The sequence below is a fragment of the Schistocerca cancellata genome, chromosome 2, assembly GCF_023864275.1.
Source record: "Schistocerca cancellata isolate TAMUIC-IGC-003103 chromosome 2, iqSchCanc2.1, whole genome shotgun sequence".
Lineage (NCBI taxonomy): Eukaryota > Metazoa > Arthropoda > Insecta > Orthoptera > Acrididae > Schistocerca > Schistocerca cancellata.
The window spans coordinates 62,653,338-62,666,525 of NC_064627.1; positions in this window are offsets into that span (position 1 = coordinate 62,653,338).

Below are 13,188 nucleotides of genomic sequence, written 5' to 3' on the forward strand. Positions count from 1 at the left end.
ATCCGGACACCCCCAAAAAACTTACATTTTTCATATTAGGTGCATTGTTCTGCCACCTACTGCCAGGTACTCCATGCCAGCGACTTCAGCAGTTATTAGACATCGTGAGAGAACAGAATGGGGCCCTTCGCGGAATTCACGGACTTCCAATATGATCAGATGATTGGGTGTCACTTGTGTCATATGTGTGTACGCGAGATTTGCACACTCCTAATCATCCATAGGTCCACTGTTTCCCATGTGATAGTGAAGTGGAAAAGTGAAGGGACACGTACAGCACAAAAGCGTACAGGCCGATCTCGTCTGTTGACTGTCAGAGACCGCCGACAGTTGAAGAAAGTCGTAATGTGTAATAGGCAGAGATCTATCCATACCACCACACAGGAATTACAAACAGCATCAGGATCCATTGCAAGTTCTATAACAGTTACGTGGGAGGTGAGAAAACTTGGATTTCATGGTCGAGCAGCTGCTCATAAGCCACACATCACGCCGGTAAATGCCAAACGTAAACATTGTACGATTGAACAGTGGAAAAATGTTTGTGTGGAGTGCTGAAGCACCGTACACAACGTGGCGATCCGATGGCAGGGTGTGGGTATGGCGAATGCCCGGTGAACGTCATCTACCAGCGTGTGGAGTGCCAACAGTAAAATTCCGAAAGAACAGATGCCACCTTCATATCGTTAAACGCTAATCGGTGATGATCTTCTTCAGTACGGATGCACACGAATTGCCTGAACTCTTACGGGACTCGGTGGACTGTCTGCCGCGAGAAATGGGTACAATGGCAGGAGCACTAGGAATGTAGTGTGTGGATTATAAGTTGAGAATGTGGGTCTCACGGGGAGCGTGCGAGTGATAAGTCCCTGCAGTCGCACTACCCTCTGTGCCCTCGGTGGCTCAGATGGATAGACCGTTTGCCATGTAAGCGTGAGATACTGGGTTCGAGTCCTGATCAGGGCACACATTTTCAACTGTCCCCGTTGATGTATATCAACACCTATCAGCGGCTAATGGTATTGATTTAATTGTAATTTCATCAAGAAATGTGATCGGTTTATTCTGCATAACTGCAATTGTGCCCTTACTGTGATAGCTTTTCGTTGTGAAGTGGGTGCCTCTATAGAGAAGAATGTATGAGTGGTGGTAAATTCGATTGATTTACATGATAAACGACTTATGAGAATTGCTCTCATTAATGTTGAACTGTTCCCGAATCAGAAAGCACTTTCAATTTCTCTGAATAACAATTTGCTGTGTTAAGGCAGTATATGTCTTACACCAGATTGCGTATTGTTTGTCTGATGAGAACGTAACTGTGGCAGCTAGATAGCACTTTACACTGCCGAGCCACAGCGTGTCACGCCCATACAGAAAAACGATGCTACGAGCTGCACATTTCAGTTTATTTTCGATGAGATGCTGATTGCCACTCGGTTAACTAAGCATAAAACACAAGAACCTTTCAACTTTCTCTCAGAACTATACTGAAATTTAAAAAGAATGAGAGAAGCAAGTGAAAGAAAGTAAAGCGTAGAGAGCACGTGGGAATTGTTCTGCAAGAAGTCGGCTCCCTGCAGGGCACTTTACGAAAGAGCCGCACGTGGCAAAAAGGTTCGGCGAGGCGGCGGCGCGTCCCTGCAGGGCCATTGCCAGAATCCGGTCTGCGGAGCTCTCGGCGCGCGAAACCCAATCTAATCTCACACTCCGGGCTGGAGGCTGCGCAGGAGGCGCCGACTGAAATGTGTTTACTCTTCCACTCAGCCTGGCGCGCGGCAACAAGTTCGCTGTAGTGAAGGACAAGAAACTGTCGCTCAAGAGAACGTCAGATAGAAAGCTTTCCCGTTACGCTGATTCCAATATGTACCGTTTTCGTTTCCATTCTCCAACCTCTAAAATTGTATCACATTCGCAGAACTAGGAGAATAATCGCAGGAAATTGACCGATAGTATCGTTTTACCTGAGGCACTGTACGCTATGGACCAGAATTCCACAGACAATGTTGTTCAGGAATATTTTCAAAGTATTTTGGTATAAGGGATCCGCGATCTCCAGTGGCTCGTGCGATTTATTTGGTTTATTATCCCAGCGGAAAAGGGTGCAATATGCAATCACCAAAACATACCAGGGCGTTCAATACGTAATGCAACACATTGATTTCTAAAAGGAGGTTGGTTTCATTTAGAATTCCAATACGCCTTATTGTTCCTCACTATTTTGGGTACAAAACACTATTTTTCGACATAATATCCGTTCGACGGGAGAGCCTTCAGCCACTTTGCTGGCAGGGCGTGTATGCCCGCGTGGTACCACTCTACTGGTCGACGTCGGAGCTAACGTCTTGATCCATCAATAACTACTCCATCACTTATGTACAGCTTCCCCCGAAGTGCATCCTTCATTGCACCAAACAGACTGAAGTCGGAAGGTGCGAATCCGGGCTGTAGGGTGGATGAGGAAGGACCGTACAATGAACATTTGTGAACTCCTCTTGGGTGCACAGACTCATCGGAGGCCTTGCGTTGTCATGGAGAAGAAGTAGTTCGTTTACATCCGTAGATCGCGTCGAGTAAGAGCGTCAGGACATTCCAACATTCCAGTAATCACAGCTATGTACTGTCGGGAGTTCGGACAAGTTTGCGCGACCTTGTTGTGATGGTAACAAACGCCACGCCCGGCGAATCACCGTGCTTTTTTTCAATGACAGGTCTCCATAGACATTCTGCAAGGGCCCATGGATACCTGCAATGCTCTAGTTTTCTGCCAAAAGAAAGTGACGGCTCTCTGCTTGCAACGGACGTTCGCTACAGACTACAGTGCCGCCGCTAACGTGTACTTCATGAAACTCTAGGGGCTGAAGCAGGAGTATTGCACGATGTCCCACTATAAATTCCGCATTTTCTCAACCTAAATTGGTCGAGAAAAAAAATTGGGTTGCGTTATTTATTGGACGCTCCTCGTGCAACACTAATCACAAAGCCACCTGTGTGCAAAACTACTATGGTGTGTTTGCCGTCACTGTGGGAACAGCTCAGGACAGCGTCCTTGTGCTTTTCTTCTACTGTATTCAGTGTACCCATGTACTGCGTGCATATCTGCCTACTCTCCAACAGTAAAGCAATCTGTACTACTCTGTATCAGTGCTAACATACCGTGAAATAACAAAGCTGAGAGGGAATGGAGCGGCACAGAATGGAACCTACACCGATGAGCCAAAACGTTACGACCACTTCCACGTGTTGGTCCACCTCTGGAACCCAATTCAGGAATTATGCTGGGTGCCATGGACTCGACAAGTACTTGATAGGTTCCTGGAGGTTTGTGGCACTAGACCACTACACTTGCAGAAATTTACAGGCGGTTTGTTTGTGGACCCGGAGCTGGTCCCCGATTGCGTCCCTGTTGCGTTTCGTCGGATTCAGATAATCTGAATTTGATGTCCAAGACACCAACGTTAGTTCACTATCAAGCTCCTGAAACCATTGCACGACGATTCTGGACTTGTGATACGGACAGTTATCCTGCTGGAAGATGCCGTCGCTCATTGGAGAAGACATCAAGCATAAGGAGTTACAGGTGGTCCCTAATAATGTTCACGTAGTCCACAGCTGTCGTGGTGCCTTCGATTGCTACCGCAGGTCCCAAGGAAGCCCAGGTGAACGTTCCCCACGACCCAATACTGGTCCCACCGGCCTGCGTCCGTGGAGTGGTGCTTGTTCCGATCATCCGTTCGCCTGGATGACGGCACATCTGGACACGACTATCGACATGGTTTAACAATAAACGGGATTCATCTGACCAGGCGACACTGTTCCGCTTATGCACGATCCAATCTCGATGATCCTGTGCCTATTGTAATCAAAACTGATGGCTAAATGGTTCAATTGGCTCTGAGCACTATGCGACTTAACATCTATGGGCATCAGTCCCCTAGAACTTAGAACTACTTAAACCTAACTAACCTAAGGACAGCACACAACACCCAGCCATCACCAGGCAGAGAAAATACCTGACCCCGCCGGGAATCGAACCCTAATCAAAACTGACAATGTTGTTGGGTCTACATGGGAATATAGATAACATTCCATCAGATTTTCTAAAATCATTGGGGGAAGTGGCAACAAAACGACTATTCACGTTGGTGTGTAGAATATATGAGTCTGGCGATATACCATCTGACTTTCGGAAAAGCATCATCCACACAATTCCGATGACGGAAAGAGCTGACAAGTGCGAGAATTATCGCACAATCAGCTTAACAGCTCATGCATCGAAGCTGCTTACAAGAATAATATACAGAAGAGTGGAAAAGAAAATTGAGAATGCGCTAGGTGACCATCAGTTTGGCTTTAGGAAAAGTAAAGGGACGAGAGAGGCAATTCTGACGTTACGGCTAATAATGGAAGCAAGGCTAAAGAAAAATCAAGACGCTTTCATAGGATTTGTCGACCTGGAGAAAGCGTTCGACAATGTAAAATGGTGCAAGCTGTTCGAGATCCTGAAAAAAGTAGCTATAGGGAGTGACGGGTCATATACAATATGTACAACAACCAAGAGGGAATAATAAGAGTGGACGATCAATAACGAAGTGCTCGTATTAAGAAGGGTGTAATACAAGGCTGTAGTCTTTCGCCCCTACTCTTCAATCTGTACATCGAGGAAGCAATGATGGAAATAAAAGAAAGGTTCAGGGGTGGAATTAAAATACAAGGTGAAAGGATATCAATGATACGATTCGCTGATGACATTGCTATCCTGAGTGAAAGTGAAGAAGAATTAAATGATCTGCTGAGCGGAGTGAACAGTCTAATGAGTACACAGTATGGTTTGAGAGTAAATTGGAGAAAGACGAAGGTAATGAGAAGTAGCAGAAATGAGAAGAGCGAGGAACCTAACATCAGGATTGATGGTCACGAAGTCAAAGAAGTTAAGGAATTCTGCTACCCAGGCAGTAAAATAACCAATGACGGACGGAGCAAGGAGGACATCAAAAGCAGACACGCTATGGCAAAAAAGGCGTTTCTGGCCAAGAGAAGTCTACTAATATCAAATACCGGCCTTAATTTGAGGAAGAAATTTCTGAGGATGTACGTCTGGAGTACAGAATTGTATGGTAGTGAAACATGGACTGTGGGAAAACCGGAACAGAAGAGAATCGAAGCATTTGAGATGTGGTGCTATAGACGAATGTTGAAAATTAGGTGGACTGATAAGGTAAGGAATGAGGAGGTTCTACGCAGAATCGGAGAGGAAAGGAATATGTGGAAAACACTGATAAGGAGAAGGGACAGGATGATAGGACATCTGCTAAGACATGAGGGAATGACTTCCATGGTACTAGAGGGAGCTGTAGAGGGCAAAAACTGTAGAGGGAGACAGAGATTGGAATACGTCAAGCAAATAATTGAGGACGTAGGTTGCAAGTGCTACTCTGAGATGAAGAGGTTAGCACAGGAAAGGAATTCGCATCCGCATCAAACCAGTCAGTAGACTGATGAAAAAAAAAAAAAAGAAAAAATGGGAATACGATGGGGCAGTTCTGCAGCAAAAGACCATGGTCAACACTGTGCATTGAACGGTGTGCTCTGAATCGCCTGTGCCTGCGCCGGCACTGCAGTGTGTCATCAGATCTGCCACAGATCGCTGCCTATTCTGCTTTGGAGAGCGGGATAGCCTCCGCTCCCCATGTTCTGTGTTGAGGTATGGACGTCCAACTTCTTGTCCCCTACTCGTAGTTTCAGTGTTTTTCAACCATTTTCCATAGATGCTCGCGACAGTAGCACGCGAACAGCAGTCCAGCTTCGCCATTTCCAAGACGCTCGCTCCCAGACACTGGGCAACAATACTCTGGCTTTTGGCAAACTCGCATAGGTCGTAGGAGTTCCGCATTTGGGCCACATATCGTCGCTAAAATGACTTCCCAATCGTCTCTGCTCCGCTCATATACGAAGGGCGTTCAAATAGCTTTGCACAGTTGTCACTAATTTTTTTTATGTTTTCCAGGAGAAGAACGAAATATTTTGTGAACATACTTGGAACATTTAGCTATACATTGAGCCTACTCAACGTAGCCTCCATGAGGAACAATTTTCCACCCGGCCGCTGCAGTTGAGCGGTTCTAGGCGCTTCAGTCCGGCGCCGCTCGGCTGCTACGGTCGCAGGCTCGAATCCTGCCTCGGGCATGGATGTGTGTGATGTCCTTAGGTTAGTTAGGTTTAAGTAGTTCTAAGTCTAGGGGACTGATGACCTCAGATGTTAAGTCCCATATTGCTTGGACCCATTTGCGGAACAATTTTCCAACCCATTTTCCTGATTTTCTCCTGCGTCATAAGGGCTGTATGGGGTTTGGCGTTGTCATAGTGTAGTCTGATGAGCTGACCCTGAAGTTGTCCAATGACAAACAGTAATGGTGTCGATTAATAGTGGAGACAGATTCCTAAAAGTCAATGAAAATAATACTACACTGATCCCAGAAGAAGGAGGCCATCACCTTTCGCCTAGCTGTTCGTTAAAGTCTTGGTTTCTTCTTCCTAGGGGAACCCGGATGATGCCACTTCATGGATTGGCTTTTGCTCTTAGGTTCGGACAAAAACAACCATGTTTCATCCTAGGTAATGGTGCCGTGAAAACACTTTTTCCACTCTTCAGTGAAGATTTTCGTGATACGCTCGCACACATTCTTGCTCATCGTTTTAATTTCTCTTGTCAATAATCTAGGCACCCAACGTGCACAGATTTTTCTGTACCTAGTGACTGTACAAGTGATACCACGCTACCCAGTGACAAACGAGTCATTTCAGCAAGCTTTTGTGTCATCACACATCTGTCGTTTTGGATGATTTGATCAATGGTCTCCTTATTCACATCACTCACTGCCGTCGATGGTCTACCACATCGTGGATTGTCCAGCAGAGAGAAACTACCTTCTTTAAACCTCTACATCCACTGCTGGATACTACTAGATACTGAATCGGTCCATAAACTGGGAGCAACTTCTGTGAGAGGAACTCCATCACCGACCATTGTAACAACATGACATATACTTCACTGTCCACTAGGGCTGACCTGTAAATAAAAGAAAATACTTTAGTATACCAACTTATAGCGAAATGTTCCAAGCATGTTCACAAAATATTTCATTCTCCTCCTACAGCCTGCCGGGGTGGCCGCGTGGTTCTAGGCGCTTCATTCTGAAACCGCGGGACCGCTACGGTCGCAGGTACGAATCCTGGCTGGGGCATGGATGTGTGTGATGTCCTTAGGTTAGTTAGGTTTAAATAGTTCTAAGTTCTAGGTAACTGATGACCTCAGAAGTTAAGTCCCATAGTGCTCAGAGCCATTTGAACCATTTTTCCTCCTGCAAAAAACAGAAAAGTTAGAGAAGACCATGCAAAACTTTTTGAACGCCCTTTGAACTTCTCTTACAACGAGATGTGCCTTCGGCGCCACCAGACAGCATACAAAATCGCGGTGGGCAGAGGTCATAATGTTTTGGCTCATGAGCGTATAGCACGAACAGAAAAGTGGACATTTCGTCGTCAGCATCATGTACTATGAGTGAATGGAACAAGTTAGTTTCCAAACGAAACACACAATGTAGACAGTTACCATTTCCACGGCTGTGCAGACAATTTCAGTGCAATACAGAAACAGAGGTAAATGTAAAAAATCAAACGAAATCCGATACTCTGCAGCGATCCACCGGTGACCATGTTTCCCTTACACAAAATTGCTCAGAAAATATCCCTGAAAACCTTCAAAATTTTGTTGGTTGAGATAAGCCACAGGCTCCCGTTCGTGTAACATACAACAAAAGTCAGCTTTCAATCACAAAGAGAGAATTTTTACAGGATGACGTTACGAGACCAAGGATTCACTCTCCATCAGTTTTTTGTAAGCTTTTGTACGTATATCTTTTTGTTTCTGTTGCATAAACTAAGAGATATAGTTAACTGTAAAATAATAGTAATTAACAAAAGCTACTTCTAGATTGCTTCTGGACTTGAAACACAATTTTTTAACTTTGGGAATTACTCCGGTATATGTTTTACACATGGCAACATTTTTCTCCCGAAATTTTGATTGTTGTTTTAACGATGGAAACATAAAAATGGCAAAGAGTGACCTACATTACCAATAATTGGAAACTATCGCTGCGAAGAAAAGGGTGAATAATGCCCTTGAAAAAAGTCTTTGATCATTTTCCTAATGACATTAAGTTGCTGATGGCAAAGCTAAATTTGAAAATAGCTAAATGATTTCCTTTTAGATAACTCCGTCTATCCTAAGGAAAATTTTTTATTTATGTACTTGTAAGGCTTTTGGTGAAAAAGTTTCACATACTTATGTCTTTAAAAATGTTAGTTTCTTTTATCTGAGCTAATCAGCAAATGTCCAATACGCAGTTACATTCAAATACAAATTAAGTTAATTATCTATAAACTGATTTCTTCAACTTCGTTAAGCCATATGTGTAAGTGATCCATGGTGCATGGAAGTAACTACCTAACGCCCTGAGTACTTAGTAATTACATGAAATGTACTCGCAGTTGCTGTATAATGGAATGGCGACAATGAAAATTTGTGCCGGACCGGGCCTCGAACCCAGATTTCCCGCTTATCGCGAGCTTTTGCCTTACCATTAGGCTATCCGAGCACGCTTCGCGGCTAGACCCGAACTTCCATCTGCTGTCAACCATATGTCTGCAGCCATCAGTCGTACATTTAGTATGTGTATTACCGTACAGGGGAGACATTTTAATTGGAAGTCGCTTGCCCAGTGACGGCGGATATATACTATATTGAAGTGCCTGTGTTGTTTAGAAATACGATGCAATATTCCTTCGGAGATGCATCTATGTGCGAAAGAAACAGGGACTCTGCAACATCGCACTCAATTATTACTTTGTGTACTAAGTTGTGAGTGAAAGTTGCGAAGAATTTAAGTGGTGACAATTGCGAGTTTATAGAATAGATATTCTGTTATCCTTATTTTCTTATATTTGTCTTATAACCACTTTTTAACTGATATTCCAAGTCCTATGTCGTCTCTGGCATAATCTCAATGTCAATGATGAACTTTAAAGTTTTTATTTCTTCTTCCTGAACTTTAATTCCATTTCCAAATATCTCCTTGGTTTCCTTTACTGCTTGCTCAACGTCACATTGAAAACCATGGGCGATAGGTACGACAGTGTCTCCCTTCTCAACTACTCCTACTCTCTCATGCGCTTAGACTCCTATAGCACCAGCCCAGTTCCTGTACAACCGAAGACAGCCTTTCGCTCGCTAGGATTTATGTGTGCTACCTTCAATCGAATAATGATAATGGAGGACAGAAAAAGTGCTCGCATTTTACTTTTTCACATAGGTTAACGCATTTCAGCAGACTGTTCCTTTGTTTGGTTCGTAAGCTACAAGATCAGCAGTACGTACCCTTTTGTAACGGAGATTCACGTTAAGGTGGTTGTCCAACAGTAGATAAAAAAAATATTCCCCCCTCCCCCCCCCCCTGATTCTGCTGCAAGCCGAAGCGCAATGATTGGATGTGCTTTTAATTATTTTAACAAGTCTTTATTTACCTGAAATTCTCCTTTAGTGAATATTCACATTCAGAGCTTGACCCATCGTCTATTTGGTACCGATTCGTTTTGGAATTGCCTTAAAAACGATTATAAAATGATAGTATGTGGGAATGCATTTAATCTGTAAAGCAGTCGGACTGCTTTTACAAAATTACGCGTGTTCTGTTTAGGAAATACTAAGGTAATGAAAACACAGACCTGTAACCAGTTTCACTGTCAGAGAGAGCTCAACACTGATAACGTTACCGGTTTTATAAGCCGTAAACAAAGAGCATTTGTCGTCGTGTAATTACATGTACTTTGCTATTATGTTATCGCTTTGGGCTTATTACACTGATTATTGTCTTATCCAACGTTTATTACAAAATATATATTTTATATATGAAAACGGACACTATACAGCTATTAACAGATCAAAACACAAGTGAAGAATCAATTTGATCGAGTCTCCACTTGCGTTTTTGATCTGATAACGGAAATCTGTCGAAATATGTTATCTACATTAAGAACTAATGTGCGATCCAGACAGACTTCTACGCATTAGTGAAAGACTTGTAAGTATAAACATCTTTTCTGATGGTTTAAGGGAGTCAGCCACTTACTTCTTGAATCCATCTTCACTGTGTAGAGCCATTTATTTTCCAGTGTTCCGTCGCTGTAATCACCACTACAAAGAGCTTTCAGTTTGTTCATGCCCAGTTTTCCCTCTGAACACATTTCTCTTATATAAATTTTTGCAATTCCGAGGTACCCAAAAACCTCTAAGTGTAATTGTCCTACATCCAAAGGTTGGTTTGACCCTCTTAGTAATAGGCATATCCTTGTATTTGTTCGACCGCCGAACGTAGCTAATCATAGGAGGACCTACAGTTTAATATGCGGATTGCCATTTCTGAGACAGACAAATGATTTTCCGAGGCAGGTCGCCAGTGTGGCAGGTCGTGTTTACAATTGTTAGTGTAGGGCGTTGTGACAAAGCAAGTCATTTTCAGAAAGGCTTTGGTGACACACGTGTCTCTGAAGTTGCAGATATGCCATCAGGAGCGTTGGTTACGGAGGTGGAGTCTACTAGAGGCGGAAGACGAGCAGAGTAATGCCCTTCCCCAGAAAGAAGTTATCGTCATTTCGTAATGCATTCATGGGATACAAGAGAAAACGCATGTTTGGCGATGTAGCGGGGACATGAACCCCGCCGGCGGTGAGTCAAGGCTGCGTCGGACATCGACCCGCGTGCAGCAGCCGCCGCGTCACACAGTGCACAGTGGACAACCACTGTACTCCGTCCCGGTAGCTCCAGCAGCCGAGTCGCTTTCTCAGCTCGCGCACTGTGCGGCTGGTCCCGGCGGAGGTTCGAGTCCTCCGTGGGGCAAGGGTGTGTGTGTGTGTTTGTCCTTAGGATAATTTAGGTTAAGGGGCTCCGGAACGCCCTATACTTGCAATGTTAAAGTAACGCTTATAAATTACATCTTTCCTCACAAAGTATTTGAGGTAGGAAGTTGAACGTTTTACAGATTATTTATTGGAATATGGGCTACAACTTAACACAGGGATTTTACAAAATTTTAGTTCAGTTATTAAAGATGATTTTTTTTCAATTGTAATGAAAATTCACAACATTTTTTGCAATTTTTTATTTATATATTCAAAAATATACAGTTTTTTGGAAAAAGGCTGTGTTAAATTATGCAGAAGGTACTGTGTAACATTTACTGAAAGTTTGAAACAAATATGTTTGGAAGATCCTTAGAAAACATGTAATTAGTATGAGAAAATAAAAGTTTTGGGAATCGAGCGACAAAGATTGGATTAACTTTTTAGTGCATTCCAGGTCCATAGGATGGATTATCTTCATCCTCTGCAAACTCCTCCTCCAGCTTCCTCTTGTTCCTCCTCCTGTTTACTCTTGCTTGTATTTCTAGACTCTTTACAGCCCTGTCTGCAGCCCGAAGGCGTTCCTTGTCTAAAGCAAGCATCGCTCGTACCATGTTAGAACCTATCTTCATTCCCATATTTCTAAATACCTTGCACCTTACAATGTTGCCATCATTGAAAGTCGCAACAGCAACTTTACTTTTACTCATTATTATACTTCAACAAAACAGAGACTCAAGAAACAGAATTAATTACGAATATTTTCGAGATAACGACAGAGTAAATAAACATGAAACAATCGACAATCACACCAGCGATATATACTGAACCATCACAGGTTAGCCATAACACATACATTATCTCACATCACTAAAATGTACCTGATGAACACGGACGTTAATAATAACACCATTTGACAGCAGTTTAACAGCGCCACAGTGGGTCACGCCCATGTAGAACACATTTCAAAAAAAATTTAAAAATAGTTGTAGTCTTCGGAATTGAATAAATTATATATCTATTAAAAGGTAATAGTCTGCAGATTCAGAAAACGCAAAAAAGTAAAAATTGAACTTTTCATGTTTTGAGCCTTTCCGGAGCCCCTTAAGTAGTGTGTAAGCTTACGGACTGATGAGCTTAGCAGTTAAGTCCCATAAGATTTCACACACATCTGAACATTTTTTGAACTCTGCTCGCCCAATAGGGAAACATCTTCGGCAGCACGCAGCGGACGACATAGCCATGCGCCTGTTTTTCTGTCTTCCCCCTTATCTACAGCAGTGGAAATCAGTATAAAGGCAGGTCCGTGCAAAAGTAATATACAATGTCTGAAGCGTAAGTGTATCGAAATCATTATGAAAGTAGTAGACACGTACAGGATATAAACAGTCATTATGGAATTATATAGTTTCTTTTATAACACAAGTAACAAAATAAGGCGTTTGCATTTACTAGTTGGAAATTGGTATATAGACACTCACTGCCCGTCTGTGTTATTGCATTGTTAGTAGTTTGTCTAATCTCATTTCGTCCTAGTTACCTCAAAAATTCACTTCGGCAGTGATTTTCTTAGTATTTTTGTAGTTGTTGCAGTGAAATTGTCGTCCACTCTCCTTGTATCGCTCTTCTCAGCTCAAGTAAGGCCTCAAACTACCTTCCACTGCTATAAACGTGTCTTGCAAGTATTATCCAAAGATACTATGCTTCAATAACTCAACTTCTTGGATATTTGACGATTAGCGAGTCCCGTCTATTTATTTATGTGTTTATTTATTTGGTTCACTTCGAGCCTTTAGGACCACCGGTGACTTGGTCAGTACACTTTCTTTCTTCCAAATATCTCTTCACAATCACGTTATACCAGACTCCCTCTGCTTCTGTGCTATTAAATTTTAATTCTAGTATCAATTCACCTATGATCTTTCACTATGTTACTGTAGCTGGATCTATCGTGCACTGCAGCATACGGTTTCTTTTTCCTCTCTTATTCCAACTGTTTGCCAAGCTCCCCTTACTTCTTTCATACAGTTATTCACGGTTAAGCACGTTGTGTTCCATACCTTCTTGGTCAATGTGTTGTCTTCCACCTTCATGATGTGCCCGCAAATATCAGATTCCTCTTCCAAATGATGCTTGAAATTGATTTGGTTCAATATTTTCACACAGTTCCTCCCCTTCAGGATACTTGCTGCTTTTCTCTGGTAGTTGTAATGACAGAATCGCGAAAGA